This window comes from Hypanus sabinus, unplaced genomic scaffold, assembly GCF_030144855.1.
Source record: "Hypanus sabinus isolate sHypSab1 unplaced genomic scaffold, sHypSab1.hap1 scaffold_483, whole genome shotgun sequence".
In the NCBI taxonomy this organism is placed as follows: Eukaryota; Metazoa; Chordata; class Chondrichthyes; order Myliobatiformes; family Dasyatidae; genus Hypanus; species Hypanus sabinus.
In genome coordinates, this window is record NW_026781353.1 from 337185 (window position 1) to 354089 (window position 16905).

The window sequence follows — 16905 nt, forward strand, 5'->3', positions numbered from 1 at the left end:
GGTGAACCTATAAACTTGGTGGGAATTGAACCCGGGTCTCCTGTATTGTGCTGACCACTGCGCCAGACTGCCCTGCAATCTTCAATAGCAACTAAAATAGTAGGGGTGTAACTGTGTGTGTGAGAGAGAGGCGGAGGGAAGGAGGGAGGGAGGATGAGGGAAGGCAGGCCGGTGTGGGAATTTACCTGGGGCACAGTAGGGAATGGTCTCCCTGACACTGCGGTTGATCCAGCGACGAGAAGCTGTGCAGGTATAGGTTCCTGGAGAAGCAGAGAGCAGGCATCAGCCCCGCGGCTCGAGACTGACAGGGTGAGGCTCGGAGAACGAAGGGCACGGAGGCCGGGGGGGAGCCGCAACACAAAGGAACAGATCAGGCCATTCAGTCCATCGAGTCTGCTCCTTCATTCCATCATTGCTGATTTACTATCCCACTCAACCCTACTCTCCTGCCTCCTCCCCATAACCTTTCACACTCCAACTAATCAGGAACCTATCAACTTATAAATACAGCCAGAGATTTGGCCTCCACAGATTCACCTCCCTCCTGCTAAAGCAGTTGCTCCTATCCTCTGTGCTTGTACAGTATTCGGAGGCTGTGTCCTCTGGTCCCAGACTATAGAGACACTCTGTCCACGGCAGGATGGGGAGGGGCGGGAAGAGGGATGGGAGACGGGGGTGAAGGAGAGTGATCACAGTCCCTCCCTCCCTCCTCCACCTCTCTGCCTGACCCCAGGACATCCCAGACCCAGATTTTCCCTCCCTCCGCCTGTCTGTCCCGGCCACTGAGAGCCAACGTGGTTCTCCCTTATCGTCCTGACACTCGGGAACTTCCTGTTGAAACACTGGCTCAGTCCCTCCACCACAGAGGCTGGCCGGCAGCCGAGAGGCCCCGACTTGCCCGCCCTCCAGTTCAGACCTCGCCAGAGGTGGGGGAGGGAGATGAGCTGGAGAGAGGGAGGGGCTGGAAAGGAGGAGGAGAAAGGGAGGGAGATGGGGAGGCGGAGGGAGGTGGGAAGGAGGGGAGCAAGGAAGGGAGAGGACGTAGAGTGGGGAAGGAGGGAGGGAGGGTAGGCAAGAGTGAGGGAGAACACATCCTCCCACTCCCCTTTCACTGACTGTCCCCACCCCACTGTCTCCATGTAACCCCTCCCACACTCCCTACCTCCACCTTCCCCCTCCACTCCCCATCTACTGCGCCTCCCTCTTTCCCTCCTCCACCCTCCGTCATTCCTCTATATCTTCACTCCCTTCCTATACCTCCTCCCTCTGCCTTCCCCATCTACCACCACTCTCCCACCCACATCCCTACCTGCCCCCTCACTCCTTGCTCCCTCGTTCCTACCTCCACTCCCTCCTTTCACCTTCCTTAACTTCTCCCTCCCACACCTCCTTCCTTCACATCCCCTTCTCTCCCTCCCCACCTTATAATCTCTCCCTCTTTACCTCCCTCTCCCTCCCTCCCTCCACTTCTCCTTCCGCACATACTACCAGCCTATCTCCATCCTCCGCAATCCCTCCACCGCCCCCCCACCGGTGCCACTCACCGTCGCCCGGACTCTCCATGTGGTAGTGGGGGTGACAGGAGTACTGGATGCGGTCTGGTATCCGTTCCTCACACGGCTGCTCTCCACCACGCGGAATCGGCCGTTCTCCAGGTGCTGGGGCTCCCCGCAGTCGATCACTGAGTGGGCAAGAGCGGGACAGAGGTGACCACGGTCCGACCTACAGCCTCAACCTCCCCGGAACACCCCCTCCACTTTACTGCCCTTCGGTGTCCCTCACCCTGCGGTCCCACTCCCCCCCACTCCGGGTCCTCACCCTGAGGTCCCACTCCCCCCCACTCAGGGTCCCTCACACTGCGGTCCCACTCCCCCCACTCCGGGTCCCTCACCCTGCGGTCCCACTCCCCCCACTCCGGGTCCCTCACCCTGAGGTCCCACTCCCCCCCACTCAGGGTCCCTCACACTGCGGTCCCACTCCCCCCCACTCCGGGTCCCTCACCCTGCGGTCCCACTCCCCCCTCACTCCAGGTCCCTCACCCTGCGGTCCCACTCCCCCCCAGGTCCCTCACCCTGCGGTCCCACTCCCCCTCACTCCAGGTCCCTCACCCTGCGGTCCCACTCCCCCCCAGGTCCTCACCCTGCGGTCCACTCCCCCCCCACCCGGGTCCCTCACCCTGCGGTCCCACTCCCCCTCACTCCAGGTCCCTCACCCTGCGGTCCCACTCCCCCTCACTCCGGGTCCCTCACCCTGCGGTCCCACTCCCCCCCACTCCGGGTCCCTCACCCTGAGGTCCCACTCCCCCCCACTCAGGGTCCCTCACACTGAGGTCCCACTCCCCACCTGGGTCCCTCACCCTGCGGTCCCACTCCCCCTCACTCTGGGTCCCTCACCCTGCAGTCCCACTTCCCCCCCCCGGGTCCCTCACCTTGCGGTCCCACACCCCCTCACTCCGGGTCCCTCACCCTGCAGTCCCACTCCCCCCCCCCAGGTCCCTCACCCTGCGGTCCTGCTCCCCCCCCACTCCGGGTCCCTCACCCTGCAGCCCCACTCACGCCCCGGGTCCCTCACCCTGAGGTCCCACTCCAGGTCCCTCACTCCGGGGCCCCACTCCAGGGACCCTCAATCTGGGTCCCTCACCCTGTGGCCCCACTCCGGGTCCCTCACCCTGCAGTCCCACTCCCCCCCCCGGGTCCCTCACCCTGCGGTCCCACTCCCCCCACTCCGGGTCCCTCACCCTGCGGTCCCACTCCCCCCCCACCCCGGGTCCCTCACCCTGCGGTCCCTCTCCCCCTCACTCTGGGTCCTCACCCTGCGGTCCCACTCCCCCTCACTCCGGGTCCCTCACCCTGCGGTCCCACTCCCCCCCCACCCCGGGTCCCTCACCCTGCGGTCCCTCTCCCCCTCACTCTGGGTCCTCACCCTGCGGTCCCACTCCCCCTCACTCCGGGTCCCTCACCCTGAGGTCCCACTCCAGGTCCCTCACTCCGGGGCCCCACTCCAGGTCCCTCACTTTGGGTCCCTCACCCTGTGGCCCCACTCCGGGTCCCTCACCCTGCGGTCCCACTCCCCCCCCGGGTCTCTCACCCTGAGGTCCCTCTCCCCCCCCCCGGGACCCTCATCCTGCGGTCCCACTCCCCCCCCCCCCCGGTTCCCTCACCCTGCGGTCCCACTCCCCCCCACTCCGGGTCCCTCGCCCTGCGGTCCCACTCCCCCCCTGGGTCCCTGACCCTGCGGTCCCACTCCCACCCCCGGGTCCCTCACCCTGCGGTCCCACTCCCACTCCGGGTCCTCACCCTGCGGTCCCACTCCCCCCCCCCCCCCCGGGTCCCTCACCCTGCGGTCCCACTCCCCCCCCCCCGGGTCCCTCACCCTGCGGTCCCACTCCCCCCCCACTCCGGGTCCCTCACCCTGCGTCCCACTCCCCCCCCACTCCGGGTCCCTCACCCTGCGGTCCCACTCCCCCCCCCCGGGACCCTCACCCTGCAGTCCCCACTCCCCCCTCACTCTGGGTCCCTCACCCTGCGGTCCCATTCCCCCCCCGGGTCCCTCACCCTGCGGTCCCACTCCCCCCCGGGTCCCTCACCCTGCGGTCCCACTCCCCCCAACTCCGAGTCCCTCACCCTGTGGTCCCACTCCCCCTCACTCCAGGTCCCTCACCCTGCGGTCCCACTCCCCACCCACCCGGGTCCCTCACCCTGCGGTCCCACTCCCCCCCCACCCGGGTCCCTCACCCTGCGGTCCCACTCCCCTCCCACCCGGGTCCCTCACCCTGCGGTCCCACTCCCCCCCTGGGTCCCTCACCCTGCGGTCCCACTCCCCCTCACTCCGGGTCCCTCACCCTGCGGTCCCACTCCCCTCACTCCAGGTCCTCACCCTGCGGTCCCACTCCCCCCCAGGTCCCTCACCCTGCGGTCCCACTCCCCCCCCACCCGGGTCCCTCACCCTGCGGTCCCACTCCCCCTCACTCCAGGTCCCTCACCCTGCAGTCCCACTCCCCCCTGGGTCCCTCACCCTGCGGTCCCACTCCCACCCCCGGGTCCCTCACCCTGCGGTCCTACTCCCCCCCTGGGTCCCTCACCCTGCGGTCCCACTCCCACCCCACTCCGGGTCCCTCACCCTGCGGTCCTACTCCCCCCCTGGGTCCCTCACCCTGCAGTCCCACTCCCCCCCTGGGTCCCTCACCCTGCGGTCCCACTCCCACCCCACTCCGGGTCCCTCACCCTGCGGTCCTACTCCCCCCCTGGTCCCTGACACTGCAGTCCCACTCCCCCCCTGGGTCCCTCACCCTGCGGTCCCACTCCCCCCCCCCGGGTCCCTCACCCTGCGGTCCTACTCCCCCCCTGGGTCCCTCACCCTGCGGTCCCACTCCCACCCCACTCCGGGTCCCTCACCCTGCGGTCCCACTCCCCACCCACCGGGTCCCTCACCCTGCGGTCCCACTCCCCCCCACTCCGGGTCCCTCACCCTGCGGTCCCACTCCCCCCTCACTCCGGGTCCCTCACCCTGCGGTCCCACTCCCCCCCCCCCCGGGTCCCTCACCCTGCGGTCCCACTCCCCCCCACTCCGGGTCCCTCACCCTGCGGTCCTACTCCCCCCCTGGGTCCCTCACCCTGCGGTCCCACTTCCCCCCCCCCCCCCGGGTCCCTCACCCTGCGGTCCCACTCCCCCCCACTCCGGGTCCCTCACCCTGTGGTCCCACTCCCCCCCCCCCCCCGGGTCCCTCACCCTGCGGTCCCACTCCCCCCCCCCCCCGGGTCCCTCACCCTGCGGTCCCACTCCCACCCCACTCCGGGTCCCTCACCCTGCGGTCCCACTCCCCCACCCCCGGGTCCTCACCCTGCGGTCCCACTCCCACCCCCCCGGGACCCTCACCCTGCGGTCCCACTCCCCCCCCCACCCGGGTTCCTCACCCTGCGGTCCCACTCCCCCCAACTCCGAGTCCCTCACCCTGTGGTCCCACTCCCCCTCACTCCAGGTCCCTCACCCTGCGGTCCCAGTCCCCCCCCACCCGGGTCCCTCACCCTGCGGTCCCACTCCCCCCCCACCCGGGTCCCTCACCCTGCGGTCCCACTCCCCCCAACTCCGAGTCCCTCACCCTGTGGTCCCACTCCCCCTCACTCCAGGTCCCTCACCCTGCGGTCCCACTCCCCCCCCCACTCCGGGTCCCTCACCCTGCGGTCCCACTCCCCCCCCCCGGGTCCCTCACCCTGCGGTCCCACTCCCCCCCACTCCGGGTCCCTCACCCTGCGGTCCCCACTCCCCCCCACTCCGGGTCCCTCACCCTGCGGTCCCACTCCCCCCTCACTCCGGGTCCCTCACCCTGCGGTCCCACTCCCCCCCGGGTCCCTCACCCTGCGGTCCCACTCCCCCACAGGTCCCTCACCCTGCGGTCCCACTCCCCCCCACTCCGGGTCCCTCACCCTGCGGTCCCACTCCCCCCCCCCCCGGGTCCCTCACCCTGCGGTCCCACTCCCCCCCACTCCGGGTCCCTCACTCTGCGGTCCCACTCCCCCCCGGGTCCCTCACCCTGCGGTCCCACTCCCCCACAGGTCCCTCACCCTGCGGTCCCACTCCCCCCCACTCCGGGTCCCTCACCCTGCGGTCCCACTCCCCCCTCACTCCGGGTCCCTCACCCTGCGGTCCCACTCCCCCCCAGGTCCCTCACCCTGCGGTCCCACTCCCCCCCGGGTCCCTCACCCTGCGGTCCCACTCCCCCCCTTGTCCCTCACCCTGCGGTCCCACTCCCCCCCACTCCGGGTCCCTTACCGTGCGGTCCCACTCCCCCCCACTCCGGGTCCCTCACCCTGCGGTCCCACTCCCCCCCAGGTCCCTCACCCTGCGGTCCCACTCCCCCCCGGGTCCCTCACCCTGCGGTCCCACTCCCCCCCGGGTCCCTCACCCTGCGGTCCCACTCCCCCCCGGGTCCCTCACCCTGCGGTCCCACTCCCCCCCGGGTCCCTCACCCTGCGGTCCCACTCCGCCCCTGGGTCCCTCACCCTGCGGTCCCACTCCGCCCCTGGGTCCCTCACCCTGCGGTCCCCCTACCCCCCTGGGTCCCTCACCCTGCGGTCCCACTCCCCCCTCACTCCGGGTCCCTCACCCTGCGGTCCCACTCCCGCCCAGGTCCCTCACCCTGCGGTCCCCCTCCCCCCCGGGTCTCTCACCCTGCGGACCCACTCCCCCCCAGGTCCCTCACCCTGCGGTCCCACTCCCCCCCTGGGTCCCTCACCCTGCGGTCCCACTCCCCCCCGGGTCCCTCACCCTGCGGTCCCACTCCCCCCTCACTCCGGGTCCCTCACCCTGCGGTCCCACTCCCCCCCGGTTCCCTCACCCTGCGGTCCCACTCCCCCTCACTCCGGGTACCTCACCCTGCGGTCCCACTCCCCCCCTGGGTCCCTCACCCTGCGGTCCCACTCCCCCCCTGGGTCCCTCACCCTGCGGTCCCACTCCCCCCCCACCCGGGTCCCTCACCCTGCGGTCCCACTCCCCCCCTGGGTCCCTCACCCTGCGGTCCCACTCCCCCTCACTCCGGGTCCCTCACCCTGCGGTCCCACTCCCCCTCACTCCGGGTCCCTCACCCTGCGGTCCCACTCCCCCCCAGGTCCCTCACCCTGCGGTCCCACTCCCCCCCACCCGGGTCCCTCACCCTGCGGTCCCACTCCCCCTCACTCCAGGTCCCTCACCCTGCAGTCCCACTCCCCCCCTGGGTCCCTCACCCTGCGGCCCCACCCCCCCCGGGTCCCTCACCCTGCGGCCCCACCCCCCCGGGTCCCTCACCCTGCGGTCCCACTCCCCCCCACTCCGGGTCCCTCACCCTGCGGTCCCACTCCCCCCCACTCCGGGTCCCTCACCCTGCGGTCCCACTTCCCCCCCCCCCGGGTCCCTCACCCTGCGGTCCCACTCCCCCCCCCGGGTTCCTCACCCTGCGGTCCCACTCCCCCCAACTCCGAGTCCCTCACCCTGTGGTCCCACTCCCCCTCACTCCAGGTCCCTCACCCTGCGGTCCCACTCCCCCCCCCTCCCGGGTCCCTCACCCTGCGGTCCCACTCCCCCCCCACCCGGGTCCCTCACCCTGCGGTCCCACTCCCCCCCACCCGGGTCCCTCGCCCTGCGGTCCCACTCCCCCTCACTCCAGGTCCCAAACCCTGCGGTCCCACTCCCCCCCAGGTCCCTCACCCTGCGGTCCCACTCCCCACCTGGGTCCCTCAACCTGCGGTCCCACTCCCCCTCACTCCAGGTCCCAAACCCTGCGGTCCCACTCCCCCCCAGGTCCCTCACCCTGCGGCGGTCCCACTCCCCCCCCGGGTTCCTCACCCTGCGGTCCCACTCCCCCCAACTCCGAGTCCCTCACCCTGCGGTCCCACTCCCCCTCTCTCCGGGTCCCTCACCCTGCGGTCCCACTCCCCCCTCACTCCGGGTCCCTCACCCTGCGGTCCCACTCCCCCTCACTCCAGGTCCCTCACCCTGCAGTCCCACTCCCCCCCTGGGTCCCTCACCCTGCGGTCCCACTCCCCCCCCCCCCGGGTCCCTCACCCTGCGGTCCCACTCCCCCCCTGGGTCCCTCACCCTGCGGTCCCACTCCCCCCCCCCCGGGTCCCTCGCCCTGCGGTCCCACTCCCCCCAACTCCGGGTCCCTCACCCTGCGGTCCCACTCCCCCCCTGGGTCCCTCACCCTGCGGTCCCACTCCCCCCCCCCGGGTCCCTCACCCTGCGGTCCCACTCCCCCCAACTCCGGGTCCCTCACCCTGCGGTCCCACTCCCCCCCACTCCGGGACCCTCACCCTGCGGTCCCACTCCCCCCCCCGGGTCCCTCACCCTGCGGTCCCACTCCCCCCCACTCCGGGTCCCTCACCCTGCGGTCCCACTCCCCCCCACTCCGGGTCCCTCACCCTGCGGTCCCACTCCCCCCTCACTCCGGGTCCCTCACCCTGCGGTCCCACTCCCCCCCGGGTCCCTCACCCTGCGGTCCCACTCCCCCACAGGTCCCTCACCCTGCGGTCCCACTCCGGGTCCCTCACCCTGCGGTCCCACTCCCCCCTCACTCCGGGTCCCTCACCCTGCGGTCCCACTCCCCCCCGGGTCCCTCACCCTGCGGTCCCACTCCCCCCCTGGGTCCCTCACCCTGCGGTCCCACTCCCCCTCACTCCGGGTCCCTCACCCTGCGGTCCCACTCCCCCTCACTCCAGGTCCCTCACCCTGCGGTCCCACTCCCCCCCAGGTCCCTCACCCTGCGGTCCCACTCCCCCCCACCCGGGTCCCTCACCCTGCGGTCCCACTCCCCCTCACTCCAGGTCCCTCACCCTGCAGTCTCACTCCCCCCCTGGGTCCCTCACCCTGCGGTCCCACTCCCCCCCCCCGGGTCCCTCACCCTGCGGTCCTACTCCCCCCCTGGGTCCCTCACCCTGCGGTCCCACTCCCACCCCACTCCGGGTCCCTCACCCTGCGGTCCCACTCCCCACCCCCCGGGTCCCTCACCCTGCGGCCCCACCCCCCCGGGTCCCTCACCCTGCGGCCCCACCCCCCCGGGTCCCTCACCCTGCGGTCCCACTCCCCCCCACTCCGGGTCCCTCACCCTGCGGTCCCACTCCCCCCCACTCCGGGTCCCTCACCCTGCGGTCCCACTTCCCCCCCCCCCGGGTCCCTCACCCTGCGGTCCCACTCCCCCCCACTCCGGGTCCCTCACCCTGCGGTCCCACTTCCCCCCCCCCCGGGTCCCTCACCCTGCGGTCCCACTTCCCCCCCCCCCCGGGTCCCTCACCCTGCGGTCCCACTCCCCCCCCCGGGTTCCTCACCCTGCGGTCCCACTCCCCCCAACTCCGAGTCCCTCACCCTGTGGTCCCACTCCCCCTCACTCCAGGTCCCTCACCCTGCGGTCCCACTCCCCCCCCTCCCGGGTCCCTCACCCTGCGGTCCCACTCCCCCCCCACCCGGGTCCCTCACCCTGCGGTCCCACTCCCCCCCACCCGGGTCCCTCACCCTGCGGTCCCACTCCCCACCTGGGTCCCTCAACCTGCGGTCCCACTCCCCCTCACTCCGGGTCCCTCACCCTGCGGTCCCACTCCCCCTCACTCCAGGTCCCAAACCCTGCGGTCCCACTCCCCCCCAGGTCCCTCACCCTGCGGTCCCACTCCCCACCTGGGTCCCTCAACCTGCGGTCCCACTCCCCCTCACTCCGGGTCCCTCACCCTGCGGTCCCACTCCCCCCCACTCCGGGACCCTCACCCTGCGGTCCCACTCCCCCCTCACTCCGGGTCCCTCACCCTGCGGTCCCACTCCCCCTCTCTCCGGGTCCCTCACCCTGCGGTCCCACTCCCCCCTCACTCCGGGTCCCTCACCCTGCGGTCCCACTCCCCCTCACTCCAGGTCCCTCACCCTGCAGTCCCACTCCCCCCCTGGGTCCCTCACCCTGCGGTCCCACTCCCCCCCCCCCGGGTCCCTCACCCTGCGGTCCCACTCCCCCCCTGGGTCCCTCACCCTGCGGTCCCACTCCCCCCCCCCCCCGGGTCCCTCACCCTGCGGTCCCACTCCCCCCAACTCCGGGTCCCTCACCCTGCGGTCCCACTCCCCCCCACTCCGGGTCCCTCACCCTGCGGTCCCACTCCCCCTCACTCCAGGTCCCTCACCCTGCAGTCCCACTCCCCCCCTGGGTCCCTCACCCTGCGGTCCCACCCCCCCCCCCGGGTCCCTCACCCTGCGGTCCCACTCCCCCCCTGGGTCCCTCACCCTGCGGTCCCACTCCCCCCCCCCCCCGGGTCCCTCACGCTGCGGTCCCACTCCCCCCAACTCCGGGTCCCTCACCCTGCGGTCCCACTCCCCCCCACTCCGGGTCCCTCACCCTGCGGTCCCACTCCCCCCCCCCGGGTCCCTCACCCTGCGGTCCCACTCCCCCCCACTCCGGGTCCCTCACCCTGCGGTCCCACTCCCCCCCACTCCGGGTCCCTCACCCTGCGGTCCCACTCCCCCCCCCACCCGGGTCCCTCAGCCTGCGGTCCCACTCCCCCTCACTCCAGGTCCCTCACCCTGCAGTCCCACTCCCCCCCTGGGTCCCTCACCCTGCGGTCCCACTCCCCCCCCCCCCCGGGTCCCTCACCCTGCGGTCCCACTCCCCCCCTGGGTCCCTCACCCTGCGGTCCCACTCCCCCCCCCCCCGGGTCCCTCACCCTGCGGTCCCACTCCCCCCAACTCCGGGTCCCTCACCCTGCGGTCCCACTCCCCCCCACTCCGGGTCCCTCACCCTGCGGTCCCACTCCCCCCCCCCGGGTCCCTCACCCTGCGGTCCCACTCCCCCCCTCTCCGGGTCCCTCACCCTGCGGTCTCACTCCCCCCCACTCCGGGTCCCTCACCCTGCGGTCCCACTCCCCCCTCACTCCGGGTCTCTCACCCTGCGGTCCCACTCCCCCCCGGGTCCCTCACCCTGCGGTCCCACTCCCCCACAGGTCCCTCACCCTGCGGTCCCACTCCGGGTCCCTTACCCTGCGGTCCCACTCCCCCCTCACTCCGGGGGTCCCTCACCCTGCGGTCCCACTCCCCCCCGGGTCCCTCACCCTGCGGTCCCACTCCCCCCCGGGTCCCTCACCCTGCGATCCCACTCCCCCCCAGGTCCCTCACCCTGCGGTCCCACTCCGCCCCTGGGTCCCTCACCCTGCGGTCCCGCTCCCCCCCTGGGTCCATCACCCTGCGGTCCCCCTCCCCCCCTGCGTCCCTCACCCTGCGGTCCCACTCCCCCCCGGGTCCCTCACCCTGCGGTCCCACTCCCCCCCGGGTCCCTCACCCTGCGGTCCCACTCCCCCCCAGGTCCCTCACCCTGCGGTCCCACTCCGCCCCTGGGTCCCTCACCCTGCGGTCCCACTCCCCCCCTGGGTCCATCACCCTGCGGTCCCCCTCCCCCCCTGGGTCCCTCACCCTGCGGTCCCACTCCCCCCTCACTCCGGGTCCCTCACCCTGCGGTCCCACTCCCGCCCAGGTCCCTCACCCTGCGGTCCCACTCCCCCCCGGGTCTCTCACCCTGCGGTCCCACTCCCCCCCGGGTCCCTCACCCTGCGGTCCCACTCCCCCCCTGGGTCCCTCACCCTGCGGTCCCACTCCCCCCCGGGTCCCTCACCCTGCGGTCCCACTCCCCCCTCACTCCGGGTCCCTCACCCTGCGGTCCCACTCCCCCCCGGGTCCCTCACCCTGCGGTCCCACTCCCCCCCGGTTCCCTCACCCTGCGGTCCAACTCCCCCTCACTCCGGGTACCTCACCCTGCGGTCCCACTCCCCCTCACTCCGGGTCCCTCACCCTGCGGTCCCACTCCCCCCCTGGGTCCCTCACCCTGCGGTCCCACTCCCCCTCACTCCGGGTACCTCACCCTGCGGTCCCACTCCCCCCTCACTCCGGGTCCCTCACCCTGCGGTCCCACTCCCCCCCACTCCGGGTCCCTAACCCTGCGGTCCCACTCCCCCTCACTCCGGGTCCCTCACCCTGCGGTCCCACTCCCCCCCCCCGGGTCCCTCACCCTGCGGTCCCACTCCCCCCTCACTCCGGGTCCCTCACCCTGCGGTCCCACTCCCCCCTCACTCTGGGTCCCTCACCCTGCGGTCCCACTCCCCCTCACTCCGGGTCCCTCACCCTGCGGTCCCACTCCCCCTCAGGGCCCCTCACCCTGCGGTCCCACCCCCCCCGGGTCCCTCACCCTGCGGTCCCACTCCCCCCCACTCCGGGTCCCTCACCCTGCGGTCCCACTCCCCCCCACCCGGGTCCCTCACCCTGCAGTCCCACTCCCCCCCACTCCGGGTCCCTCACCCTGCGGTCCCACTCCCCCCCACTCCGGGACCCTCACCCTGCGGTCCCACTCCCCCCTCACTCCGGGTCCCTCACCCTGCGGTCCCACTCCCCCTCTCTCCGGGTCCCTCACCCTGCGGTCCCACTCCCCCCTCACTCCGGGTCCCTCACCCTGCGGTCCCACTCCCACTCTCTCCGGGTCCCTCACCCTGCGGTCCCACTCCCCCCTCACTCCGGGTCCCTCACCCTGCGGTCCCACTCCCCCCCGGGTCCCTCACCCTGCGGTCCCACCCCCCCGGGCCCCTCACCCTGCGGTCCCACTCCCCCCCACTCCGGGTCCCTCACCCTGCGGTCCCACTCCCCCCCACTCCGGGTCCCTCACCCTGCGGTCCCACTCCCCCCCCCACTCCAGGTCCCTCACCCTGCGGTCCCACTCGCCCCCCCTGGTCCCTCACCCTGCGGTCCCACTCCCCCCCGGGTCCCTCACCCTGCGGTCCCACTCCCCCCGGGGTCCCTCACCCTGCGGTCCCACTCCCCCCGGGGTCCCTCACCCTGCGGCCCCACTCCCCCCTACACTCCGGGTCCCTCACCCTGTGGTCCCACTCCCCCTCACTCCAGGTCCCTCACCCTGCGGTCCCACTCCCCCCTACACTCCGGGTCCCTCACCCTGTGGTCCCACTCCCCCTCACTCCAGGTCCCTCACCCTGCGGCCCCAACCCCCCGGGTCCCTCACCCTGCGGCCCCACTCCCCCTCACTCCGGGTCCCTCACCCTGCGGTCCCACTCCCCCCTACACTCCGGGTCCCTCACCCTGTGGTCCCACTCCCCCCTCACTCCGGGTCCCTCACCCTGCGGCCCCACCCCCCCGGGTCCCTCACCCTGCGGTCCCACTCCCCCCCACTCCGGGTCCCTCACCCTTCGGTCCCACTCCCCCCCACTCCGGGACCCTCACCCTGCGGTCCCACTCCCCCCTCACTCCGGGTCCCTCACCCTGCGGTCCCACTCCCCCCCCGGGTCCCTCACCCTGCGGTCCCACCCCCCCGGGTCCCTCACCCTGCGGTCCCACTCCCCCCCACTCCGGGTCCCTCACCCTGCGGTCCCACTCCCCCCCACTCCGGGTCCCTCACCCTGCGGTCCCACTCCCCCCTACACTCCGGGTCCCTCACCCTGCGGTCCCACTCCCCCCCACTCCAGGTCCCTCACCCTGCGGTCCCACTCGCCCCCCGGGTCCCTCACCCTGCGGTCCCACTCCCCCCCCGGGTCCCTCACCCTGCGGCCCCACTCCCCCCCACTCCGGGTCCCTCACCCTGCGGTCCCACTCCCCCTCACTCCAGGTCCCTCACCCTGCTGCCCCACCCCCCCGGGTCCCTCACCCTGCGGTCCCACTCCCCCTCACTCCGGGTCCCTCACCCTGCGGTCCCACTCCCCCCTACACTCCGGGTCCCTCACCCTGTGGTCCCACTCCCCCCTCACTCCGGGTCCCTCACCCTGCGGCCGCACCCCCCCGGGTCCCTCACCCTGCGGCCCCACCCCCCCGGGTCCCTCACCCTGCGGCCCCACTCCCCCTCACTCCGGGTCCCTCACCCTGCGGCCCCACTCCCCCTCACTCCGGGTCCCTCACCCTGCGGTCCCACTCCCCCCCTGGGTCCCTCACCCTGCGGTCCCACTCCCCCCCCTGGGTCCCTCACCCTGCGGTCCCACTCCCCCTCACTCCAGGTCCCTCACCCTGCAGTCCCACTCCCCTACACTCTGGGTCCCTCACCCTGCGGTCCCACTCCCCCCTCACTCCGGGTCCCTCACCCTGCGGTCTCACTCCCCCCCTGGGTCCCTCACCCTGCGGTTCCACTCCCCCCCTGGGTCCCTCACCCTGCAGTCCCACTCCCCCCCGGGTCCCTCACCCTGCGGTCCCACTCCCCCTCACTCCGGGTCCCTCACCCTGCGGTCCCACTCCCCCTCACTCCGGGTCCCTCACCCTGCGGTCCCACTCCCCCCCACTCCGGGTCCCTCACCCTGCGGTCCCACTCCCCCCCACTCCGGGTCCCTCACCCTGCGGTCCCACTCCCCCCCACTCCGGGTCCCTCACCCTGCGGTCCCACTCCCCCCCACTCCGGGTCCCTCACCCTGCGGTCCCACCCCCCCACTCCAGGTCCCTCACCCTGCGGTCCCCTTCCGTCCATGTCTCTGCTAGCTTGGAGTCTCCCTCTCCCTGTGTCTCACCCCTGGGGTCCACTTACCCGGACTCCCCCCGCGCTGCGGTCACACCCCCCCCCCCCCATTCTCTCCCCTCCCTCCCTTGGTCTGCCCAAACCAAGTGACTCCTCGCTTGATCTCTCTCAGCCCTGTATCACCCTCCCCTCCAGCCTCCCCCACTCCCTGGGGGCCCCTCGCACCTGGTCTCCATCCATCTGACACACTGGGAATTCACCCCACGGTATCCGCTTCTCTCTAACACTGGGTCCCTCTCCCCTGATTCCCTCATTCCTGCGGGTTCCTCTCCTGCTGGTCTCTGATACCCCCAGGGCCCCACTGCCCCTACTCTTCCCCACTCCAGTCTCTCGCCTGGAGTCCCCAGGGCAGCCCGGACCTCTCGGGTGAGTGGGCGAATGGGGAACTGTGCAGGGAGGGGAAGAGAAGGGAGGAACGGAGGGCACTCTGGATGGGCTGCAGATGGGATGTGTTGGAGCTTGGCTAGACGCCGCCTCTGGGCTCCCGGAAGGTTGTGTCGCCCACCTGCAGCTCACCATCCCCTCCCCCCGTCCAATCCCTCTGACTGCACTGAGCTCCCTCACCTGCCCCTCCATTACCTCCTCACCCCTTCACCCATCAGTCCCTCATCTCGCCAGCCACGTCTGTCAGCATGACCTCCTTCCTCGTCTCCATCTCCCCCACCTCTCCATCCTGCCCCCCGTACCCCGACTTCCACCATCCCCCATACACCCAATGTCTCTCTCATCTCCACCTCCCTCCCGTCACTGATCTCCCCCACCTTCACCTGCCCTCCGCAATATTCACGAACACACCCGCAGTCGGGAGCTACCTCTTCCCGCACCTGCCCCGTGAGTGCCCGCCGACTGAACGTGGGGGGGCAGGAATCATGTTCGGCTCCTGCCCCACGCTGTGTGGATACGAGGGGAGAGGTGTGGGGTATGCCAGGAGGGGTCAGTGAGTGCCCGCCGACTGAACGTGGGGGGGCAGGAATCAGGTTCGGCTCCTGTCCCACGCTGTGTGGATACGAGGGGAGAGGTGTGGGGTATGCCAGGAGGGGTCAGTGAGTGCCCGCCGACTGAACGTGGGGGGGGCAGGAATCAGGTTCGGCTCCTGCCCCACGCTGTGTGGATATGAGGGGAGAGGTGTGGGGTATGCCAGGAGGGGTCAGTGAGTGCCCGCCGACTGAACGTGGGGGGGCAGGAATCAGGTTCGGCTCCTGCCCCACGCTGTGTGGATACGAGGGGAGAGGTGTGGGGTATGCCAGGAGGGGTCAGTGAGTGCCCGCCGACTGAACGTGGGGGGGGCAGGAATCAGGTTCGGCTCCTGCCCCACGCTGTGTGGATACGAGGGGAGAGGTGTGGGGTATGCCAGGAGGGGTCAGTGAGTGTCCGCCGACTGAACGTGGGGGGGGCAGGAATCAGGTTCGGCTCCTGCCCCACGCTGTGTGGATATGAGGGGAGAGGTGTGGGGTATGCCAGGAGGGGTCAGTGAGTGCCCGCCGACTGAACGTGGGGGGGGCAGGAATCAGGTTCGGCTCCTGCCCCACGCTGTGTGGATACGAGGGGAGAGGTGTGGGGTATGCCAGGAGGGGTCAGTGAGTGCCCGCCGACTGAACGTGGGGGGGCAGGAATCAGGTTCGGCTCCTGCCCCACGCTGTGTGGATACGAGGGGAGAGGTGTGGGGTATGCCAGGAGGGGTCAGTGAGTGCCCGCCGACTGAACGTGGGGGGGGCAGGAATCAGGTTCGGCTCCTGCCCCACGCTGTGTGGATACGAGGGGAGAGGTGTGGGGTATGCCAGGAGGGGTCAGTGAGTGCCCGCCGACTGAACGTGGGGGGGGCAGGAATCAGGTTCGGCTCCTGCCCCACGCTGTGTGGATACGAGGGGAGAGGTGTGGGGTATGCCAGGAGGGGTCAGACTCACTCTCGCATGTAGCCATCACCTCCTTGTTCCACATCCCGTCCTTGGTACAGATCGCATGGAATGACTTCAGTTCCCGGTTAACCTGAAAGCAGGGAGATCCGGGATCAAAGAGAAACCCAGACCAGGCACCTCACTGATCCCCCTTCGTCAAACCCCAGTGTGACTGTCCGCTCCCGGAGTGGGACAAAGCCCAGCGTAGTTTACCCAACACTACACCCTCACACAAACTCTCTAATCATCTTCCTCGTCCACACCACTCCCTCTGCGAGCTTACTCACCAAATCCCTCATTCCATCCTGTCTCGGTAACACCCACCCCTCCCGGTCTCCGTCACCCCCTCCGGCCCCAACACCCCTCCCCATCTCCGTCACACCCTCCGACCCCAACACCCCTCCCCATCTCCGTCACCCCCTCCGGCCCCAACACCCCTCCCCATCTCCGTCACACCCTCCGACCCCAACACCCCTCCCCATCTCCGTCACCCCCTCCGGCCCCAACACCCCTCCCCATCTCCGTCACCCCCTCCGGCCCCAACACCCCTCCCCATCTCCGTCACACCCTCCGACCCCAACACCCCTCCCCATCTCCGTCACACCCTCCGACCCCAACACCCCTCGCTGTCTCCGTCACACCCTCCGACCCCAACACCCCTCGCTGTCTCCGTCACACCCTCCGACCCCAACACCCCTCGCTGTCTCCGTCACACCCTCCGACCCCAACACCCCTCCCTATCTCCGTCACCCCCTCCGGCCCCAACACCCCTCCCCATCTCCGTCACACCCTCCGACCCCAACACCCCTCCCTGTCTCCGTCACCCCCTCCGGCCCCAACACCCCTCCCCATCTCCGTCACACCCTCCGACCCCAACACCCCTCCCCATCTCCGTCACCCCCTCCGGCCCCAACACCCCTCCCCATCTCCGTCACCCCCTCCGGCCCCAACACCCCTCCCCATCTCCGTCACACCCTCCGACCCCAACACCCCTCCCCATCTCCGTCACCCCCTCCGACCCCA

General features: G+C 71.4%; 1 pseudogene; it reads right to left on the reverse strand.

Moving 5' to 3' along the window:
• LOC132389147 (complement C1r-A subcomponent-like) overlaps positions 1-16905 on the reverse strand; it is a 30550-nt pseudogene that overhangs the window by 2351 nt on the left and 11294 nt on the right.